The following is a 22,902-nucleotide window of genomic DNA, read 5'->3' as shown; positions in this document are numbered from 1 at the left end:
TAGATTTTAACGTCAATAGAGGTGAATGTAATTTTAAAATACATGTTCTTCAGACAATGCCAGGCGCTGGTGACAATATGGAAATAGAGTAGAAACCCTCCTATTCAAGTAGATTACATATAGATCATCTAGTGAGAAGAATTCAGTTAAAACAACTATAGGTTCATCACGTGGCCCAGAAATTTCACATCTGGATATATACCGCAGAAAACATCGCACATATGCTTACAGAAGAATGGTGTTGTTTGTGGCATTGAAGTATTGCGGCCAAACTTGGTGTCTGCCACTGGGGAGTGTGGTTTAGTGCACACCATGGAATATATGCAATGAGAGAAGAAATCCTTGACGTATACAGAGAAACATGAACAGATCTTTTAAAATTAATATTGAGTGAAGAATGTTGAAAACATGGTATTTAAGATGCGCATTTGCATGAGTACATGCACACACACACACAAAGTAGCTATTCTAAGAATACAAGTGAATAGGAAATAAATCAAACACACATTAGATTGGAGGCCCATGGAAAGGCAATAAATAGGAGTTTAAAAAACTAAAGCGAGGTATGAAATGGTTCTCGCATGAACCAATGGAGACAATATACTATGAAAAAATAGAATGAACTCAACCTGAATTCCTCTCTTTACCCGAAAAATACAGGCATGTGTGCGCGCGCGCACACACACACACACACACACACACCCCACATAATCCATATGTGCAGTAATCCATATGTGCACATAATCCATATGTGCAAGACTCTCAGCCTCCTAAAGACAGACGTAAGACTCAGAAATCTTTGTGGAAACCATAGACATCTAATGGGGTTGGGTGAGGAAAGTAGCTCAGGAAAAGTTCACAAATAAAAGTTGCCTAAAATCTGTTTTCTAAGTTGGCTTAGTCATTCCCTCTCAAAATCCTAGGTCTCTGTTTTCTCATCTACAAAAATGAGCATATTAATACTTATTGTATAGGTAGGTATTAATGAGATAACATATTTATAAAGACCTTAACATATGTTTGGCACATACTGTACATTCAAATAATATAATTTTTATTTCTTTTTTTCCATCCCTCCTGCTTCCTTTATTTTTTTTATTTTCCTATTTAAAATGAAAAGCTGACCTATGATTTATTCAAATTGGAATAATAATGATCAACTTTTGAACACTCCCATATGTTACTGTGTTTCATATCCAGTATTTTATAAATAAGATACAATATTCTGATAATTTTGCCATTGGATATTAATGTTGTCTTTTTCTAGTTGAGAAGATGGAAGCTCAGAAAGCCTAAGAAATTTAGCCAAAGTTTAAATGGATATCATCTAAAAGAATTTAACCATACTTCCTCCTCCTTACAGAGAAACCAAAGTGTTTGAGCACATAATTCTTTTGAGGTATAATCCTCAAACTTCAGCTACTCTGTGTATAGCCAAAAGAGTGTTATTAAATGGACAAGTGCAACATTGAATTTTTTCCTATTTTTGAGTGGGCCAAAAGTGGCCACAAACTGAAAAAGGTATGGAATGAGAGATAAAGGGAAGATAACAATTCACCTTTGTGTAATTGTGTAAAATTTAGATTCAGTTGTGAGAAATTTATGAGGCAGTTTTGAATATATTTGTATTCCTTTCATGGATTTAGACTATAAAATCCCTGAGAATAATTTATCCTTGTAAGACATCTCAACATCTACTCATTGGTCAATTAAAGGAGGAAGCAGATTGGTCTGAAACTCATCCTGGTGGACAAATCTCAAAGACAACTGGGCTGGAAGGGCCCCTGCTCTACATGAGCTGAGATGTGGGACCTCTTTAAGCAAATCTCTTTTCCTCCATTTCATTCTTTGGAAACTGGAATGTGACCGTCATTACTGTCTAGTGGAATATCTCAAATGATTGCTTTAGAGCTATAATTCTCAAACCTCACTATACATTGCAGTTACCAAGGAGCTTTAAAAAATCCTAATGTTTGTGTTCCACCATGCAGAGATTCTGATCCAGTGGTGATATCAGAATTTTAGAAGCTCCTTGGATAATTCCTGCTCAATTTGAGGACCATTGCCCTAAGCTTGTTGTGCCATACAGCCTTGTCTAATGGCACTATGGAAAAAGAGAAAGGATAGGGTATTAATTGCATCTTGTTCAACCTGATTGTCTTCAGGTAAGAAGAAGCAATAGCCTTTCAAGTGGAGGGGGCCCAACAGATCTGGTTGGTAACCTACACCGGGAAGAGGACAATCAGAGGCAGAAGCAATTTTGAGAAGCATAAAGACCGAAGAGCAATATTCAAATAGAGATAAGTCAGGAGCCACTTTCAAACAAGTGAAACTAAAATGTCTGTTTTTTTCAATGCATATAAATGGAAGCTGAGGTTATAGTGGCAAAATCAGAATTCATCTTAAAATCTGGACTCATTCCACTGTACCACAGTCTTTTTCCATGACTCATGTCCCAAATCTCAAATATATATGTCTCAAGCCCAGTGGTCAAGCAGTTACACTCATCTCCTTGTAGTCTCTGAGGTTTTTACTGCCTGTGCACTCATTTCACACTCTCTTATTTAATGCCTCCCACTGCCATTCAATTCATCAAGTTCTAGGTCAAGCCCAATCTCCCTCTGAGGTCTTCCCACCAAATACCCTAGTCTACATAGCTTCCTCTCATTTTAGAAATCATGTTACACTTCCAGTTGGTATCCCATAGACAATTATTACTTAATGTCTGCATTTATATAAATTCTATTTGTACAATTACAGTTTAAGTTTTATGTAAGTAGACACAATGTTTTACTTCTTTTGTGGCTCTTATATTCGTTGGCACACTGCCAGGCACATAATGCATACTCCTGAAATATATAATCAAGTGGTGTATTATAAATATTAATAATCCTCAATATTTTTAAGGAAAGAATATAAAAAGCAAGTGAGACAGATTCCAAGGAGGAAATGTGATAAATAATTATCATGTTAAACTTGATAAATGGATCTTTTTAATGGGAGTGTATCCTTTCAGTACACCTGTGTTCAAGAAATGTATAATCAGACTAGAAGCACAAGACACCTGCCACCAATTTAACATTTAGACACGACATCATTCTTTCCTATGATTCAGATAAGTTATTTGACCATTCAACTATCTAAGACTGTTTATTCCAGAGGTTTTTTTTTCTTTGTCTAACCATCTCCTTGACCTTCCTTCTTGTTTGAAATCTGCAGCTTTGATACATTCTCTTCTTTACTGGAAATTCTAACTCTAAATATCCCAGTACAAATCTGGAGTTTAAAAAAGAACTTCTGGGGCATTGAGATAATTTTTCCCTCCTTTCCTAGAGCCAAGTTTCTTCCTCCATATTTTCCCAAATGCCACAGCCAATTATGACCTGAATACCTCAATGAATTCCAAGGAAAAATGCCACTTTGCTTGACTGACCTCATTGTTGGGACTGTCTTGCAAAAGGGATACTTGAACATTTGTTTTTCTCCTTTTGAGAAAATTCTACCATTAGACTATTTAAAATAATTTGTTTTTACTCCAAACCTTTTTTAGCTACAATTTCAAAAAGTTTTTTTTTTTAATTTGGTTTTGTGTGTGTGTGTGTGCGTGTGTGTGTGTGTGTGTGTGTGTGTGTGTGTGTGTGTGTAATATTACCTTCCTATGTTTCACCAGTCCCTTTCTTTTTATTTAGGAGAACTGGAAAGAGTGGCTTCATTGAGACAATGAAGGCATTATGGATTCAAGATTCATACCTATTCTATGAAGGATCAGTGAAAGGTTGGCCATAGTTCACCTATGTGGAAACTTGGGGTTTTGATTACAGAACATTGGTCATCAATTCTGGTGTGCATTCAAATGATCTATGGACCTCTTTCAAAAATCTCTGTATCTGGCCCATCCTCCTGAGATGAACTTAAGAAAACCCTGAACACCATCAGGTAATAATTTTGTCTTTTTAAGAAAACAGATGAGTTCAATAAACTGTGACCATTGTTTTTAACTCCCTTAGATCTCTGCCCCCCTTTTGTTGAAAATAAACTACATATTACAACAGGAGAACATGCAGTTCCATCTCTATTTAGAATTGAGTGCTCGTTGTTTTAGGTTTCTGTTAGATAATACAGGAAAACAAGGCCCTCAGAGCAAAGAATGAAGAAGATTATGGTATAATTTTTCATGAAACATCAAATTCTAATTATGCATACAAATATATAGACCCCTCCAACATAAAAACAATTTTTCAATTTCCCATTGTTCTTCCTCTACCAACAGAATTCGATTGTCACCTGTGAGCAGAATTTCCCTGGGTGTACTCTGTTGCATGGGAAGCTAGATCTGTTTATGGTCCAGAACTATAGTCATTCATGTCAGAAGGCTGGAAAGTTTTGAGTATCATTTGTTTAATTATTTAATATCTTGTTTAATAGGGGGAAAAAAAGAGAGTAAAACCATTTGGTTTCTGTTCTTTGATGTCCTGAAACCTGTGTTTCACTAGGATTCAAAGATTCATAGTAAGACCTCACCCAAAGAGGGGCTACGACAGTCCCTTACGACAGGGGTCTTACAACAGCAACTGTATATGCCACAATATGGCCAAGGTGTCTGAATTTTGTTTATTGAAGAATAATTGGCATACAATATTGTATTTATTTTAGGTGTACATCATAGTGATCCAATATTTATATATATTATGAATTGGTCACCACAGTGAGTCTAGTTACCATCTGTCACCATAAAAACTAATTACAGTGTTAATGACTATTTTCCCTATGCTGTACATTGTATCCTTGTATTTTACTTATTTTATAACTGGAGATTGTACCTCTTAATCACCTTCACGTATTTTGCCCATCCCCTCTGACAACCACTAGTTTGTTCTCTCTATCTATGAGTCTGTTTCTGTTTTGTTCTTCAGTTTTATTTTTTAGATTTCACGTACCAGTGAAATTATGCAGTTTTTGTCTTTCCCTATATGACTTGTTTCACTTGGCATGATACTAAGCCATTCATGTTGTTGCAAATGGCAAGATTCATTTTTTATGGCTGAGTAATATCTCATTACGATATTATCACCTCTTTATTCATTCATCCGTTGATGTGTATTTAGGGTGTTTCCATAACTTGGCTATTACAAATAATGCTATATTCAACACAGGGGTATACATGTCTTTTGAATTAGTATTTTCATTTTCTTCAGATATACTTAGAAGTGGAATTGCTGGATTATATGGTTGTTCTAATTTTAATTTTTTGAAGAACCTCAATACTGTTTTCCGTAGTGGCTGTACCAATTTACATTCCACCAACATTGCATGAGGGTTCCCTTTTCTCCACGTCCTCGCTAACATTTATTATTTATTATTTCTTTCTGTTTGATAACTGTCATTTTTCTTTTCTTTCTTTTCTTTTTGATAATTGTAACTCTGACAGGTGTGACGTGATACTGGATTGTGGTTTTGATTGCATTTCCCTGATGATTAGTGATGTTGAGCACTTGTGTGTCGGTCATCTGCATGCCTTCTTTGGAAAAATGTCTTTTCAGATCCACTGCCCATTTTTTAATCAGATCTTTTTTATGTTGAGTTTAATGAGCTCTTCGTATACTTCACATGTTAACCCTTTGTTACATATATCACTTGTGAGTATCTTCTCTCATTCAGTAGGCTCTGTTCTCATTTTTTTGATGGTTTTCTTCACTGTGCAAAAGCTATATAGTTTGATGTAGTCCCATTTGTTTATTTTTAGTTTTGTTGTCCTTGCTTGAGAAGACAGATCAAAAAAAAAAAAAAAGATCACTAAGACTGATGTAAAAGAACTTACTGTCCATGTTTTCTTCTAAGGGTTTTATGCTTTCAGGTCTTACATGTAAGTCTTCAATCCATTTTAAGTTTATTTTTGTGTATGGTGTAAGAAAGTAATCCAGTGTCATTCTTTGGTATGTAGTTGTCCAGTCTCCCAACACCATTTATTAAAGAGACTATCTTTTCCCTATTATATATTTTTGCCTCCTTTATTGTAGATTAACTAATATGTAAGCATAGGTTTATTTATGAGCTCCCTATTCTGTTCTATTGATCTATGTGTCTGTTTCTGTGGCAGTACCATACTGTTTTGATTATTATAGCTTTGTAGTATAGTTTGAAATCTGGGAGCACAATACCTCCAGCTTTGTTCTTCTTTCTCAAGATTGCTTTGGCTAACCACCTTTTGTGGTTCCATACAAATTTTAGGATTATCTTCTCTAGGTCTGTGAAAAATGCCATTGGCATTTTGATAGTGACTGCATTTAATCTGTAGATTGGTTTGTATTATGGACATTTTTAACAATATTAATTCTTCTAATTCATGAGTATATCTTTCAGTTTATCTATGTCATCTTCAATTTCTTTCATCATTGCTTTAGAGTTTTCAGAGTATAGGCCTTTTACCTCCTTAGTTAAATTTACTCCTAGGTGTTTTGTTCTTTTTACTTCAGTTATAAATCGGATTGTTTTATTTTTCTCTTTCTTATAGTTTGTTGTTAGTGTATACAAATGTAACATATTTCTGTATTAATTTTGTATCTGCAACTTTACTGAAATCATTTATTTGTTATTTATAGTTTTTTGGGTAGAGGCTTTATGGTTTTCTACATATAGAATCATGTTATCTGTGAATAATGACAGCTTCTTCCTTTTCAATTTGGATGCACTTTTTTTCTCCTTTATGCCTAATTGTTCTGTCTGTGGCTTCCAATACTATGTTGAATAAATATGACAAGAATAGGCATCCTTGTATTGTTCCTGATTTTAGAGGAAAAACTTTCAACTTTTCACCTTTCAGTCTGATTTTGGCTGTGAGTTTGTCATATATGGCTTTTACTCTGTTGAGGCACTTTCCCTCTATATCCGCTATATTGAGAGTTTTTAATCATAAATAGATGCTGAATTTGTCAAATGCATTTTCTACATCTATTGATATGACTATATGATTTTTATTCTTCATTTTGTTACTGTAGTGTATCAACCACATTAATTATTTTGTGGATATTGAACTATCATTACATTCCTGGAAGAAATATCACTTGATCACAATATGATTCTTTTAATGTACTATTGCTATTGTATTGGTTTGATAATATTTTGTTGAGGATTTTTGTATCTATGTTCACTAGGGATATTGGTTTGTAGTTTTCTTTTTTTTTTATAGTGTCTTTGTCTGGTTTTGATATCTATATGATGCTGGCCTTGTACAATGAAGTTGGAAGAATTCTTTCCTGTTTAATTTTTTGAAATAGTTTGGGGTGCCTGGATGGCTCAGTCAGTTGAGCGTCCAACTTCGACTCAGGTCTGACCTCACTGTTCGTGAGTTCAAGCCCCCCACTGGGCTCTGTGCTGATAGCTTAGATCCTGGAACCCGCTTCAGATTCTGTGTCTCCCTCTCTCTCTGACCCTCTCCTGCTCACACTCTGTGTCTCCCTCTCTCAAACATAAATAAACATTAAAAAAATTTAATTTTGAAATAGCTTGAGAAGCCTAGGTATTAACTTTTTAAATGTTTGGTAAAATTTACCTGTGAAGCTGTCTGGTCCTAGACTTTTGTTTTTGGGGAGTTTTCTGCTTACTGATTCAATTTTATTAATAATAATAGTTCTGTTCATATTTTCTATTTCTTCCTGACTAATTCTTGATATATTGTATACTCCTAGGAATTTATCCATTTCATCTATGTTGCCCAATTTGTTGGTGTATAATTGTTTGCAGTAGTCTTCTATGACCCTTTTGTATTTCTGTGGTATTGGTTGTAACTTTTTCTCTTTCATTTTGTATTTTATTTATTTGGGCCCTCTGCCTTTTTTTTCTTGATGAGTCTGGCTAAAGGTTTATCAACTGTGTTTATCTTTTCAAAGAGCCAGCTCTTAGTTTCATTAATATTTTTTATTATCTTTTTATTCTCTATTTCATTTATTTCCATTCTGATCTTTATTATTTCCTTCCTTCTACTAACTTTGGGATTTGTTTATTTTCCTTTTTCTAGTTCTTTTAGGTATAAAGTTAGATTGTTTATTTGAGATTGTTCTTATTTCTTGAGGTAAGCCTGTATTGCTATAAACTTCCCTCTTGGAGCTGCTTTTACTGAGTCCCATGGATTTTGGAGCATTGAGTTTTCATCTTGATTTGTCTCAAGGTATTTTTGGATTTCCTCTTTGATTTCTTTATTCACCATTGGTTGTTTAGTAGCATGTTTAGTTTTCACATGTTTGTGTTTTTTTTCCAGTTTTCTTCATGTAAATGATTTCTACTTTCATAGCATTGTGGTTGGAAAAAATGCTTCATATGATTTCAATCTTTTTAAATTTATTGAGTCTTTTTTTGACCTAACGTGATATATCTTGGAGAATATTCCATGTGCACTTGAGAAGAATGTGTATTCTGCTGTTTTTGGATAAAATGTTCTCTATGTATCTATTAAGTCCATCTGGTCGAATGTGTTCTTCAAAGCCACTGTTTCCTTATTAATTTTCTGTCTGGATATCTATCCATTAACATAAGTGGGGTATTAAAGTCCCCTACTGTTATTCCATTACTGTTATTTTCTCTATTTGCATCTGTTAATATTTGCTTTATAAATTCAGGTGCTTCTATGTTGGGTGTATAAATATTTGCAAATGTTGTATCTTCTTGTTGGATTGATTCCTTTATCATTATATATCCCTTTTTTTTCCCTCTTGGTACAGCCTTTGTTTTAATGTCCATTTTGTCTCATATAAGTATTACTATACCACCTTTCTTTTCATTTCCATCTGCATGGAATATCATTTCCATCCCTTCACTCCCTGTGTGTGTCTTTAGATATCAAGTGAGTCTCTTGTACGCAGCATATAGATGGGCCCTTTTTTAATCCATCTGGATGTCTGAATTTTATTTTTTTTAATATTTGAACACATAGTGTAATAATGATTTCAGGAATAGATTTAGTGATTCATGACTTACATATAACACCCAGTGCTCATTCCAACAAGTACCCTCCTTAATGTCCAACACTCATTTAGCCCATCTCCCCACCCAGTACCCCTCCAGAAACCCTCAGTTGGTTCTCTGTGTTTAAGCAGCCCTTATTGTTTATCTCCCTCTCTGTTTTTATCTTATTTTTGCTTCCCTTCCCCTATGTTCCTCTGTTTTGTTTCTTAAATTCCACATATGAGTGAATCATTTGATATTTGTCTTTCTCTGTCATTTGCAGCAACACGGATGGAACTAGAGTGTATTATGCTAAGTGAAATAAGTCAGGATGTCTGAATTTTAAAAGTTCCACAACAGAGGTGCCTAAGTGGCTCAGTCAGTTAAGCATCCAACTTCGGATCAGGTCATGATCTTGCAGTTCATGAGTTTGAGCCCTACATTGGGCTCTTTGCTTACATCTTGGAGCCTGGAGCCTGCTTCAGATTCTTTGTCTCCTTCTCTCTCTGCCCCTCCCTTGCTCATGTTCTGTCTTTCTCTGTCTCTCAAAAAAATAACTAAACATTAAAAAAAATTGTAATAAAAATGAAAGCTCCACAAGGGATATAGATACATCTTAAAGGTTAAAATTTCTGGCTAGAATGACTTAAGGAGTTTATCAAAATATATGCTGTCTTATATTTTTGTCAAGAGCTGCATGGTATTGGAGCATATAGGGAGAATAACATTCCTTCATTTCCCAATTATTTTTGAGTTCCTCCTATTGCAGGCATTGTATTTAGTGCTAGGTATGTAGTAGTGTTGTTAGCATCCCTAACTCTTGTCCTTCAGGGACCTTTTTCTTGGAGGGTATTAGAAAAAAAGATTTATGAATTTCTAGTTATTCTTTGACTTAAATTTGGGCACTTCTTAGTTCTAAGTCATTGAATGTATGGCACCTTGATTTCCTCATCAGTGAGGCAGAATAATAAGAGTTTCACAGCATTGTTATAAATATTAAGCATGATTACACATAAATATTCATGTGAAAATATAAGATATTATTTTTATTGATTCCCACTTGTATTCAGTTTTTTTCCTTCTTTCATTTTTTTAAAACTTTTCCATTTAGTCAGAGACACTTTGGCAATTACAGCTCCATTGGACCCAGTTTCTTTATCTTGCTAAGGACTCCAGGAATGCTATACAAATAAATTTTAAAATTAAAACAAGGTTTTAGATAGCATGACATTCAGCATCAGTAGGACTCTATCACAAATCTATCATTTTGATCCAAGAATCTTACCTTTGGCTGTGTCATGACTTTGGAGACTTTCTTTTGGGTATAAACTGTTCAATGCAGGGTTAGCCGGTTTGCCAGTTTCTCATCTTGTACAAGTCGCTCACCCCATATGCATGGTGTCCTTAGCTCTGTGCTACAGTGCTCCCAGGAGGATGAGGAAGACATAATAATGCTGTTTTGATATGGGTGTTATTTGTTACAAATCCAAAAGGAATACAAATCTGAACTAAGAATGATAAGGGTAAGAGAAGATGAAAAATAGTCGGTTTTGTCATGCTAATGTTCACTTACGATCTCATTCCTTTTATATCTCTTCTATATCAATTGGCACTTTCTAACTTGTATTAAACTTATGCATCATTTTAGGTGTTTATTGCTACCGTAAGAAATTACCACAAATTTAATGACTTAAAACAACACACATTTTCTACCTTATAGTTCTGGAGATCAGAAATCTGACATGGCTCTCAGTTGGCTAAGATCAAGTTGTGGATAGGACTATATTTCTTTCTGGAGGTTCTAGAGGAGAATTCTTTCCTTGCCTTTTCCAGATTCTAGAGGCCACTCAAATTCTCTGGCTTATAGCCCCCTTTACCATCATAGCCAGCAACATTGATCATTTGCATCTCCTGACTATAGATGGAAAAGTTTCTCTGGTTTTGACGAATTATGTGATTAGGTCAAACCCATTCAAATAATCCAGGATAATCTCTCATCACAAGATCCTTCATCTTAATTACAAATCCAAAGTTTCTTTTGCTAGGGTAACATATTCACAGGTTATAGAGAGTAAGGAGTGGACATAATTGGGTGACTATTCATCTGCCTACCACATGTATGTATGTCTCATTTCTTCTACTAGATTGTAAACTTTGGAGGCCCCAAAATGTGTACCTGATGTGTTGTTGTATTCTCCACAGAACCTATCCAAGTGTGTTGCATAAAACAAATGGTTCAACCAACATTTGTTGCATGGTCCAGGAAAACTCAAAAAATTTAAAAGATTTATTGGAGGCAATGGTAAACTTGTGGGGTTTCTGTAAGAATGGCTATTTCGATATATCCAAATCTCCTGGAAAATTCATGAACACTTAAATAATTTTATAAGCATAAGATTACAAAAATGATTTTTTATTTTCAGAGCTTACACGTGACTATAGTATATCACATATTCCAGGATGCTTTGATGGTGTTAATTTCCAGCTGGATTCCTGTCTGTCAGTAGAACTTATGCCTGAGTATTTTGCAGTGATGATAAGCACAAGCCAACAATTAGAAATCAGGTGCCATAGGAAAGACTGAGTATTGCCTATCAAATATCAGTCACAGAAGGGTCAAGGGGAAATTAAACATTATAGAGCTGGCTTGGGTTCTTGCCCTGGGCAATTAACTTGCTGATAATTTGCAATGTTCCTCCCTTATAGAATTTAATGTGATGTGTTGCTTGACTCCCCAAAGGAGTAGATTTTAAGAAATGTGTCTTGTACGGTTTGTATCACATAGAGTTCTGCAAGTTGTGCAAGGCAGCCACAGACTCTGGAATTTATAGCTGGCAAGAGAAATAAATATTTCCGCATTGCATTTAGCAATTGCTATGTATTAAGGCAATTTTGTTTAAAAATTATTAAGGGCTTTGTAGCACAAAGACCCTGTTAAATTACACAGAAAGGATTAGATTTAGGGAGTGGGGTAGACTGGGGGATATTGGATATGCAAGCACAGATGGTCTTGATCGACTCATGAACATACCAGAGCCAAATGGGAAATATATGTTTTGTGTGGTTACATATGTTGTAAAGAAAATTGCCCCTGGTTCTTTCCTGTAAGAAAGTATGAGGAGTGAAGGGAGGGGGAGAGAACAAGATCATGTGGGGAAAGATGAAGCAGACCAGCATATGTAGCAGATGTCTGGCAAAGAGAGAGCAAAGAGAGGGTGATGAGGCAAGGGAGCCAAATTCCTTCCTTGGAATGTGAGTAACCAATGAGGGGAGGGATCTTCCATGTCAAGCACCTAAGTCACTGAGTGGGTATCTGTTTTATAGATAGTTGACTTGGAATCTAGGTGTAACTCTCCAACCACGCTGTCTGGTTTAGGGTACAGATTGTCTTCCCATGAGAAATGGGTTGGTGCAGAGTTGCTTCTAATCCACCCAATTCCTTCCTTTTCCACAGAGACCTCAGATACTGGGAAGGGTGTAGGCAATCTGTTATTCTGAGCTCTGTTCCAAGCCCTTTACAGATCTTACCTCATGTAATCGTCACAAGAACATTAAGCAGTAGTTTGTAGAGTATTGCCCCATTTTACAGACTAAGAAACCTAAGCACAAGGAGGTAAGTAACTTGCCCAGGGTCATACAGATAGTTGGTATTGGTGCAGGATTTGTAAGTGAGCAGTCTGGCTTTAGAGTGCCCAACTTTAACCCTTCACTGCATGCGTCAGTACTCTATGGTCTTACCTGTTCAAACTTAATGAATCCCTTGAGAACAGTAATTACATGTTTTCATCTTTTATAGTCCTCATAGAAATTAGCAGAACATTGATATACAAAATAGGTGTTTCATTTCATAGTAAATAAAGTATTAGAGTTCTAATATCACTTGTCAGAAACTGGAAAAAGCTTGATTCTTGTTTCCCCGTTAACAGAGTTGTGTTGTAAGAAGGAAATGAGCCAGTCTCAGTAACTCCAGAGCCAAACTGACAGAGAACTGGAGAGTTAATCAGAATCCAACAGTATTTTTAATATCTTCAGCTCTGGTGATACATGGCAACCCCAATGGTATTCTGCTATGTTCATGGTTCATTTTTCCTGCTTCCTTGTTCTCTATGTATTTTTTGCTGCCTTCAGTCTTCTACCCCTTGGTGTGTCTTCTACTCTTTCCTTTATTTCTCAAATCCTTTTCCCACTGCTCACTCTAATTTTGTACATCCCCCAGTCAGATTCCAAGTGAGAGATTTGATGGGATCAGTCATTCCACCATTTGGTTGAGTAGATTTCCACAGCTGGACCCTTTCTTGGCCCTTGCCTAGTCTATGGATGGCTGTCTTTGGATTGGACAACATTCTTTTGCTGCAGAAGCTGCAGTCAGAGTTGGGGGAGGGGTGAGGATCACAGGAGATAACGTATAGCAATCTATGGATGGAGAACCACCCTAAAGGGAGCCATGGGCTTGGCAGAGACCTCAAGGCTTCTCAGAAAGGTACATTATTTGGCTTGTCTTATACAGTCACATTCATGAAAATGGGCAAAGTTATAGCCACATTAGTTTGAAAATCTAAGAAAATGTGCTGCTTCCTTGTGTGCCCCCGGTCTGCATAATAAGACAATAAGGGAGACTAAGAACAACTTTTCAAACAGTGCTCTGGATCCTAGACTTTAAAATAGTGCTAAACATGCTTTCAAAGTGTTGAGATGAAACAGATGATTTAACCTCCAAGCCTCATTTACGGAATCTGTTAATCAAACCTAAAAACATAGCAAAAGATAAAAACTAAAAGCCTATAACCTACCATACATACAGTTATTCCAGTTGCCAAGGGAATATATGTTGTTGTTGTTTTTTTAATCACACTCTTAGTGATAAATATGATATTTTGTCTTGGCACAATATAAATCAAACTCATTTAAGAAGTTTAGAAAGTTATGGAAATAGTTACAAAGAGCATTCTTTTTTGTCACAATTGTAAATTTGTAATCCCCTGTTCCCTTTCAGAATGCCATATGGAAAAGAAACAACATTTTAAATGGGTTTCTGAAGAACTACAGTTGACATGAATACCAAAAAACTTCATAAAACCACTAAATATTTGGCTGGTGTGGAGTCTACTGGAGGTTTTAAAAAGTCTGAAGACAAATTGTTATGTTAAGAGAAAAAGTCTTCAGACCATGGCTGACCTATCAACTGACCAATAACTTTCTCCACTGAGCATTTAAATCACCCAGCCTTCAGAACTACAGACTTCCCTAATTAAGCAGCTTTTCCCCCAATGGTTTGGAATGGGTCAGCGTATTGCGTTGGCTTCCCTGGCATGAGCACGCACAATGTCTGGTCTGGTCAGCCTTCCAAACCGCTTTCCCATACATCAAGGATCCAAGATAATTTCACTAGACACTCTAAAGTGCAATTGCAATTTGCCAATTTCCACTCACGTACCTTCCTAGAAAACAGAGATCTACACACAGCCCATGATATTTTTGCACATAGACTGAGATATAGATCTTGATAGTTGTCTCAGAAATCTGGGAATGGATATGCTGTTAGCTATGGCAGTAAATGAAGCATCTTTCATATTTGACATTGGTGCACAATTACAAAGTGAATAATAAAGAAAAAGGGGTTCATATTTGGGATTACAGTATGAACATTTTTGAAAAGGCTTCTAGAGGTAAGAATATAGTGAATTCAGAATCAGAGGGCAGTATGGCATTACAGCAATAGGGGTATAATGGACTTTCCTGAAGCCATAAGTCCTTATAGAATTTTCAGGTAAAACATATTTACACTCAGATTCCAAGTCAGCAGTTTCAGTAAAATTGTGTGTGTCAAAAGAAAATATATTAACAGTGGGTTCGTATTCTGATTTACTTGGACTTTGCAGTGGTGAGAATTCTGCTATTCTCCTTATGCTAGCCAGGGCCGAAAAATACTTGTTATAGAATTTCAGATGGTAACAAAGCCAGTCTGGTTTATTCATAACAAGTGCTGTGAGAATTGAAGGCAAGCCACTTCAACTGAATAGAGAAAAATGGGGCATCTTTCTGAACATCAGTGGAGAAATCTGTAAATACTTAGCTGTTCTTCAATCTGTGGTCACATGTACACCTTTGACTTCATTCTACTTTATGAAAAGAACTGTTTGTCTTTTGGGCATAGAGGGAACAAGCTTCCCCTCAGATTCTCTCCCTTTCAGATTCTCTCCCTTTCCCTCCCAGATCAATATATGCTGGTTACTCTTATCCCCTAACTTCATGGGGCTGCTGAGAGTTGAGCTTCCCTTATGTTCCTATGTCCACTGATGACAACTCAGGCTGAGCAGCTGGCCAGAGAACAGAAAGGTCAAGGCCACTGTCAGATCCTGCCCCTATTTGGCACATTAAGCCCCAGCTTTGTCCCACATGGATCGTCTCCTTCTCAGTCTCTGGGGCTTGTAAATACCAGGCTCTATTGACTTGTAGTGTATCTGACAGTTCTAGCACTGACATCTTTTGAAATCTAGCTATATTTCATCTGGCTAAGAATTTCTGTGGTATGAGTAGACTGTGTATAAGCTGAAGCTAGTACCTAATAAATTATAAGACTCCACTAGTGTTTGTGGAGGAGTACATGAAGTTTACGTGATAGCTATTACTTTTGTAAGGCTAGAGGGAAATGAAGCTTATTTCTTGGGGGACAACATTTAAGTCAGTAGCCTTGGATAATCATGAATGGCATAAAGACACATACTGAATATGGTAAAATATAGTGAGGAGGATAGCTGGGCATTGGGGTGGGGAAGACTGAAAGGATAAGGAATGGATGAAAAGTTTGCAGAAATAATTTTACCCTATTCCATGGCTACTTGTGCTCTCCTAGTCAATCCCTCATCTTGGACTGATCAAAGAGCCCCAGAATAGAGGGGAGCAGTGGGAGGAGAATGGTGAATCCTTCTCCATTCTGTACTTTTCCCAACTGTGTGAGAAAGCATTCTGGAAATAGAAGAATATATGTATTCATGTCTCTAATAGCTACCAAGGCAGAAGAATATTCTTCATCTTATTCTATATTTCAAAGTTAGATTATTTGTCAAAACCTCTTTTTAGCTCTATCAGTCCATGATTTCATAGTTCTTTGTGCCTTCAGTGCTCCTTTTATTTTTTTTCATTTGTATTCCTCATAGCATCCTGGTGATCAGTACTATGATTTCTGCCTAGAAGATGAAAGCGGGGCTTGAGAAACTATACGACTTGAGCAATTCATCCCAATAAACAGGGATAGAACCAGGAAGCAAGCTTAGTTTCTGGAACATGTTCAATTGTGGAAGCTACTAGACCCCAGAATAGCCTCCTCTTACCAGTTCCTACTTTTTGTTTCATTTGCATTCATTCAAGATCTATCTATTATGTGGGTCCACTGGCATGTTGTTATTCTAAAGTAGAAAGTCTTAAGCCTTGCTGTTCACTCCAAGTTTAGCAGAGTGTCTCTGGGGAGTGTTTTAAGAGAATAAAGTATGCCCTGTAACTGTTGCTGAAGAAGAGACACAGGACTCAAAGCCAGGAGTTCCTTGCCAAAGATAAGCTTCATGACATGAATGAAGCCTCTTGGTGCCTAAGTTTCTCCATCCGTATTCTCTGCCTGCCCCAACCTCACAGGAATATTATGTGCCTAAATAAAAGGAAAATATCTTGACCTACTTAGATTTGATGAGCTCTAAGTTCTCTTCCAGTTCTGAAATGCTATCACTCTTTTTTAATTTTTTTTTAACGTTTTATTTATTTTTGAGACAGGGAGAGACAGAGCATGAACAGGGGAGGGTCAGAGAGAGGGAGACACAGAATCTGAAACAGGCTCCAGGCTCTGAGCTGTCAGCACAGAGCCTGACGCGGGGCTGGAACTCACGAACCGTGAGATCACGACCTGAGCTGAAGTCGGCCGCTTAACCGACTGAGCCACCCAGGCGCCCCATGAAATGCTATCACTCTTTACAATGAGTAGAGATGTTGAAAAAGGGAGCCCAGAAGAGATTTCTAGATGATCTACCAATAGATTTTTACTTCTACCAGTAAACAAATGATGACGGTTCTCCAGCTCCTATCTCATCCTTGTCAATAAGAGTCATTTAGGTGTAGGAATTTTATCCCTAGAGATATTAATTGTGATAAAAATCAATGGTCTTCTCAGTCCAGCTACCAATGCTATAGTTTCAACAAATGGTATGTCCTTCAGTCGAGAATTTGAAGCAGAATCTAGGGCAATTCCACCCTTTCTTCAAGGAAGATTCTGTTGTCCCTGTTTCTTAGTTTTAGTTTACTCCTTTCTTTTCTTCTTTTATTCTTTCTCCCAGTGATCCTTCCTTATTCTTTACTTGTGCAGACAACTCATTAGAGCTCTTTCCACTGAAGTTCAGCTCAGCTATGAGATCCATTGTCTAAAGATTACTGACCTCTTAGTCCAAACTCTTACCAAATGGCATCTGGATAACTTAATCAGGTCTTCCTGGGATATGGGCCCATTCTAGTTAGAATCAGCTGTAGGAAGAAGAGAGCATGGGCAGAAAACATAAGCATGGATTTCCAGTCGGGGTCCACAAGCAGTGCAAGCAATAACAGGTAGGTCCACATTGGTTTCCAATCTATAATAAAAGAGCTCCTCGACCAAGCTCAATACCTAGTTTTGGTTATAGATGATAAAAATTTTACTTTGAACACATGCTGTTTTTGGAGTCGGGAAGTCTTTGTTCATGATGTTGGCTCTCTACCTATTACAAACTATGTGACTTTGTTATTACTTAACAGCTTTACCATCTGTAAAAGGGAGAGAGAATAATATTCGTATCTTCTATCCACGTCACAGAACTGTGTGAAGAAAATACGCCAAAAATGTTTATAATTTTGTGAATTTAGACGATGTCATGAACGTTTATCTATTTTTCCAGTTTTATTGAGACATAATTGACATACAACACTGCTTTAGTTCTAAGTGTACAATATAAGGATTTGATACATGTTTACATTGTGAAATGATTACCACAATAAGTTTCATTGACATCCATCACTTCAAATAGTTATAATTTTTATTCTTGTGATAAGAACTTTTAAGATCTACTCTCTTAGTAACCTTCAAATATACGATACAGTATTGTGAACTATAGTTACCATGTTGTACGTTACAACCCCAGAACTTATTTATAACTAGAAACTTATACCTTTTTTTCCCAGAGAGAGAGAGAGAGAGACAATACAAGTGGGGGAGAGAGGCAAAGGCAAAATGATAAAGAGAAAGAGAGAGAAAGAGAAAGAGAGAGAAAGAGAAAGAGAGAGAAAGAGAAAGACCTTCACCCATTTATATTTTTGAATTTTTTGTATTTTTAAAATTTATGTTATCTTCTCTAACAAAATAAAATCATACTCTATGCTCCTAACTCTTATTTGGCTATTTGACTCGTTGAAATTACTTCTCCCACACACCCACACCAGGGAGGTTTCCTTTAACAACTCATCTAATGAGCACCTATGTTGTAGCTTCTTTTTCTGCTTTGTTATTACCCTCAGCACCTATACTACATGTCATTCTATCCTATATTTACATGTTTTATTTTCTTTTCCTGTTTTTAGAATTTGAGCTCCTGGAAGGCAGGGGCTTTATCTGTCCTCTTCATTTCTGTATTCTTTGCACATAGTAGTACTTTCTCTGAGTAGCAGATCCTCAGTAAATGTTTGTGAGAAAATATTGATTAATATGAGTGAATGCCCAACAAATAATAATTGTTAACTTTTCTCTCTGCTTCTGGTTCTGCTTTTGGGCTCAAGTGAAGTATTTTTATAGAAATATCAGCATAGACTAAAGCAGCAAACCATCCTACAGTCACTGTAAATGCATTTAGAAGAAAAAGGTAACCAAATTTCTATGATTTTGAAATGTCATTTAAAACTCTGTTTTGTTCTAGATTTTGAGAACTTGACCCTATAGCTCTAGGTTTTACTACCAGGGTCAAATCCTTTGCATGGTAAAACTTCACCAGTTCATCTGCACCTGCAAAGTTTATAGTTGTTATTCATTCTTCAAGTGAGCATGTAAGACTCATGGTCTGGTGGTAAGCAATTGAAATTCATGTTCCACACATGTAGTGTGTGATATGATTTCTCTTTCCATGAAAGTAAATGCCCAGAGGAGAAATAGCAGGCACAGCTCTTTGGTCAGGACATGATTATTTTCTTTTCTAGTTGTTGACAGGCATGTTTAGACAGAAATACGTGAAGAAAAATCAAAGCCACGCTGTCACATGCAGGCTGCTCTACAAGTGAAGCAAAGCAAATACCTGTCCTGCCTTAAAAACTTGCCACTATCTGGGGTGCCTGGGTGGCTCAGTCAGTTGAGCAACCGACTTCGGCTCAGGTCACGATCTCACGGTTTGTGGGTTCGAGCCCTGTGTTGGGCTCTGTGCTGACAGCTCAGAGCCTGGAGCCTGCTTCTGATTCTGTGTCTCCTTCTCTCTCTGCCCCTCCCCTGCTCATGCTCTGTCTCTCAAAAAGAAATGTAAACAAAAAAAAATTTTTTTTTTTAAAGAACTTGCCACTATCTGACATTCGTTTTGTTTTTGTTTTTGTTTTTGTTTTTGTTTTTGTTTTTGTTGGCCATTTGCGACCAGGTATCTCAGAAGGTAGACGCTATGAAAATCATGTATAAATATAAATGAGAGAAAAATCTAAACTTCATGAGGTCAGCTGTGTCTAAGGTACACAAGGAGTGCCAGACTTATTTATCCATGATAGTTTTTCCTTCTGACTCAGAACAGATGCCCAGTGTATTCCATGGGGTTCTGTGACATGTGTCAATACAAGGAAAGTAGTAACACATGTTACAAAAAAAGTAAATAAGAAATTTGTTTCTTGTAAAAGAAAACAAAAATGCCCTTCATTGAATACAGAAGGGTGGGACTTTCCATGGACCTGTCCTCAACTTTCTTTTGCAGTTCCACTCCCTCTGCCTGCTGAGAGCTCGATTCCTGAAGGTCATATAGATTTCAGGGAGCAGCTGCGTGAGGCCATTAGCCTCTGCTCTAAATGGAGAATTTCCTCCAGATCACATCTGCTCTTTGGAACTTGTCCCTGCTGCTTAGTTCCTAAGTGGACTGATGTCCACTTGCATGTTTAGTGCCATATTTAAGTACCTCTCTGGCTGCCATTCCTTACACATGACACAACAAGTTAGATAGTTCCAGAGTTGGCCGTACATGAAGCCAGGGGTTTGTGCACGATAGTGGCAGCGGCTGGAAGCATTATTACTTGAGTACTGAGTAGAGTAGAAGAGATACAAAGAGTCCAAAAATACATGGAGATTTCTTCTTAGTTGTATGACAGACTTCTTTGGCATTGTTGATTTGGGGAAGGTCCCAGGAGACCAGGGCTTCCCCACATCTTCTCCAGAGGTCTAGAACAGGAAGCCTGATGTGAGGGGGTCAGGACAGTTAGATTTCCTCAAGGACTCTTACCAGCCAATGAACAGTCCTGGTTTCCTCAAGGCCAGTGTCCTTGATAATTACTATATAATATATTGGCTTCATTTAGTTATTCATATTAGTAAAACAGTTCCCAGGAGATCCTACGAGCTGATGGGTCTCACTATCTGGAGAGACAGTGTTACAACAGCATGATTGCTCTGTACAATATTCAGCTGGGAGCAAACAATATCAATTGACCAGAGCTGTTTTTCTTGTTATTAGATCACATTTCAGGGATGGAGATGATTCTAGGGATGTTATTCAGAATATTTAAAAGTCTGAGTGGCTGAGGCCCATCAATCAAAGTGGAAGTCTGACTAATCAGAGTAGACAGCCCTTCACCCCCAAGAAAAACCCAGTGGGTTATACTGGGATGGGAAGATGGTCATGTTTATTTCCCACCAGGAGCTCAGGTTCTTGTCCTAAGCTTCTAAACCCTATCTTACAATAATTATCATATACTACAGACCGCTAATCAACAATTGCAGACATGTCATGTTAAAAAATATTTGATTACTTTTATCCTTAATATCACTCAACATTAAGAATTTAGCTAATATAAAAAGAATTCCACTAACATAGAGTTATATTTCACCTCCAATTCTCACCTCATTCCCAATATTCTAATTAAAGATTAACTACTGCTCCAAAAGAAATATCACTTGAACATCTCTCATACTAACTTCCCTTTATAGTTATGTAGCTAAGGCCTCAGCCTAGATCATAGCCTGAATCTGATGCTCCTCTAGAGTGCTGAAACAGCCCTCGCCACCTGCTGAGACTGAGATGAACCTGGAATTTTCCTTTTACATATACTATAAAGTTTACTTATTTTGAGAGAGAGAGAGTTCCCATGAGCAGGGGAGGGGCAGAGAAAGAGAAAGAGAGAGAATCCCAAGCAGGCTCTGTACTGTCAGCACTTAAGTGTCCCTCCTTTTAGACACATTAGTACTAATAGATTCATCCCTTTATCATTCCTTATCATTCCCCACTTTGATTCTGTTATTCTATTCCAGACCACACTCTTGTCAGTGTCCTGTTTATAATGTTAAAACTACTGAAGCCATTTATTTATTTGTTGCTTATTCATTTATTTACTTATTGTCATTGAGTATATCAGAACTGGTTAGACTATTAGATTAAGAGATATTCATTTGACTTTTTTTTTTTTTTTTTTTTTTTGTATCTCTGTGAAAAGTCCCCTCTGGGAGGGTATCAGTTGCTTCAAAAACATAAAGGGAAGGAAGAAAGAAAAAAGCAAAATAACAAAAGACAGATAAAATCCTATCAACAGTAAAACAAGCAAATCTTATTTACCTATATCAGCTTTTTAAAATCCATTCTTGCTTCCTAAAAGTCTTAAAATCTCAGCACAGGGAAAAACAGCAGATAAAATAACACTTTGTGAGTCTTCCTTTCTATTTGTATCTATTTTCTCCTCTGTTGCTCTTGACCAGGGCCTCACCTTTCTTGTGCTTTGTTTGCATACTTTTTCTTATCGCTCAGGGTTACTGATTTTTGCCTAACTTGTCCATTGAATCTGGAAACACGTGTGGAGCTGAAGTAGTGAAGGTGGGTGTCCAGACTTGCCTTGGGCGTTCGGGCATTGCTTCCCAGAACTCCAAGGTGAAAGGTGAATGGAAGCCCCCACCGGCCCCACCCATTTATCTCAGCTTGTAGTCTCTCCCTTCAAAGCTGCCTTAATGCTGATTTCTTCTATAGGAAAACCTCATTGGATGGGGAAGGGGAACACCATGTCTTCCCAGCTGTTATTTTCTACCTTTTCCACCATGACCACTTGCAGTGGACCCGGTGGCATTCAGTGGAAACAGATGTTTCCTCTTTCTCAAATGATCTTTCGTATGTTAATATCACTCCCCAGGAAGCCGTCCTTAGACATCCCAGAGCATTTAACATACCATGTAATACAACATTGCAGTTGAGATCTCCTACTGGACAGAAGTGCTTGCAGCCCCTGTTTTATTGTACTTACTTCTTAAATTGTATTATTATCTTTTAAATCTGTTTTCTCAGCACTTGTTCCAGAGCTTTTGCTCATGATAGGTTCTTAGTAAATATTTTGTGGAATGTAAAAATAAATTAATGACTCGATAAAAATGGAGGGGCGGCTGGGTGGCTCACCTGGTTAGTTGGTTAAGCATCAGACTCTTGGTTTTGGCTCAGGTCATGATCTCCAAATTGGTGAGATTGAGCTCTGCCTCGGGCTTTGTGCTGACGGTGCTGAGCCAGCTTGGGATTCTCTCTCTCTTTCAAAATAAATAAATACACTTAAAAAATAAATTATTTTTAAAAAAGAATGGGGTATGAGCATTTTCTATCAGTTCAGAAAAACTCTTGGGACTTCCTCCTCTTTACGGGCATTTTTTTTTCCTTATCTGTAACCTGGGGAAAAGCAGGGGTGGAGTGGGAACTAGTCACCACTTACTATCAATTATGTAGGGTTAAGGTCTAAGAAGTAATGAGAAAG

At 37.0% G+C, this 22,902-nt stretch overlaps 1 long non-coding RNA gene across 3 annotated transcripts in view; it reads left to right on the top strand.

The window, feature by feature from the left end:
• The window catches only part of LOC113604801 (uncharacterized), a 304,409-nt gene that overhangs the window by 213,270 nt on the left and 68,237 nt on the right, over positions 1–22,902 (top strand). For 2 of the 3 annotated variants that reach the window (XR_008297619.1, XR_008297618.1), the window contains 2 exons: positions 1,992–2,165; positions 3,690–3,936. This is a non-coding gene — a long non-coding RNA (uncharacterized LOC113604801). The remainder of the gene's footprint in view (positions 1–1,991; positions 2,166–3,689; positions 3,937–22,902) is intronic. The other variant, XR_003426821.2, reaches the window with a different exon arrangement.

The sequence above is a fragment of the Acinonyx jubatus genome, chromosome C2, assembly GCF_027475565.1.
Source record: "Acinonyx jubatus isolate Ajub_Pintada_27869175 chromosome C2, VMU_Ajub_asm_v1.0, whole genome shotgun sequence".
In the NCBI taxonomy this organism is placed as follows: domain Eukaryota; kingdom Metazoa; phylum Chordata; class Mammalia; order Carnivora; family Felidae; genus Acinonyx; species Acinonyx jubatus.
Note: the sequence above shows the minus strand (reverse complement) of the source record. Positions and strands in the feature narration are given on the sequence as shown.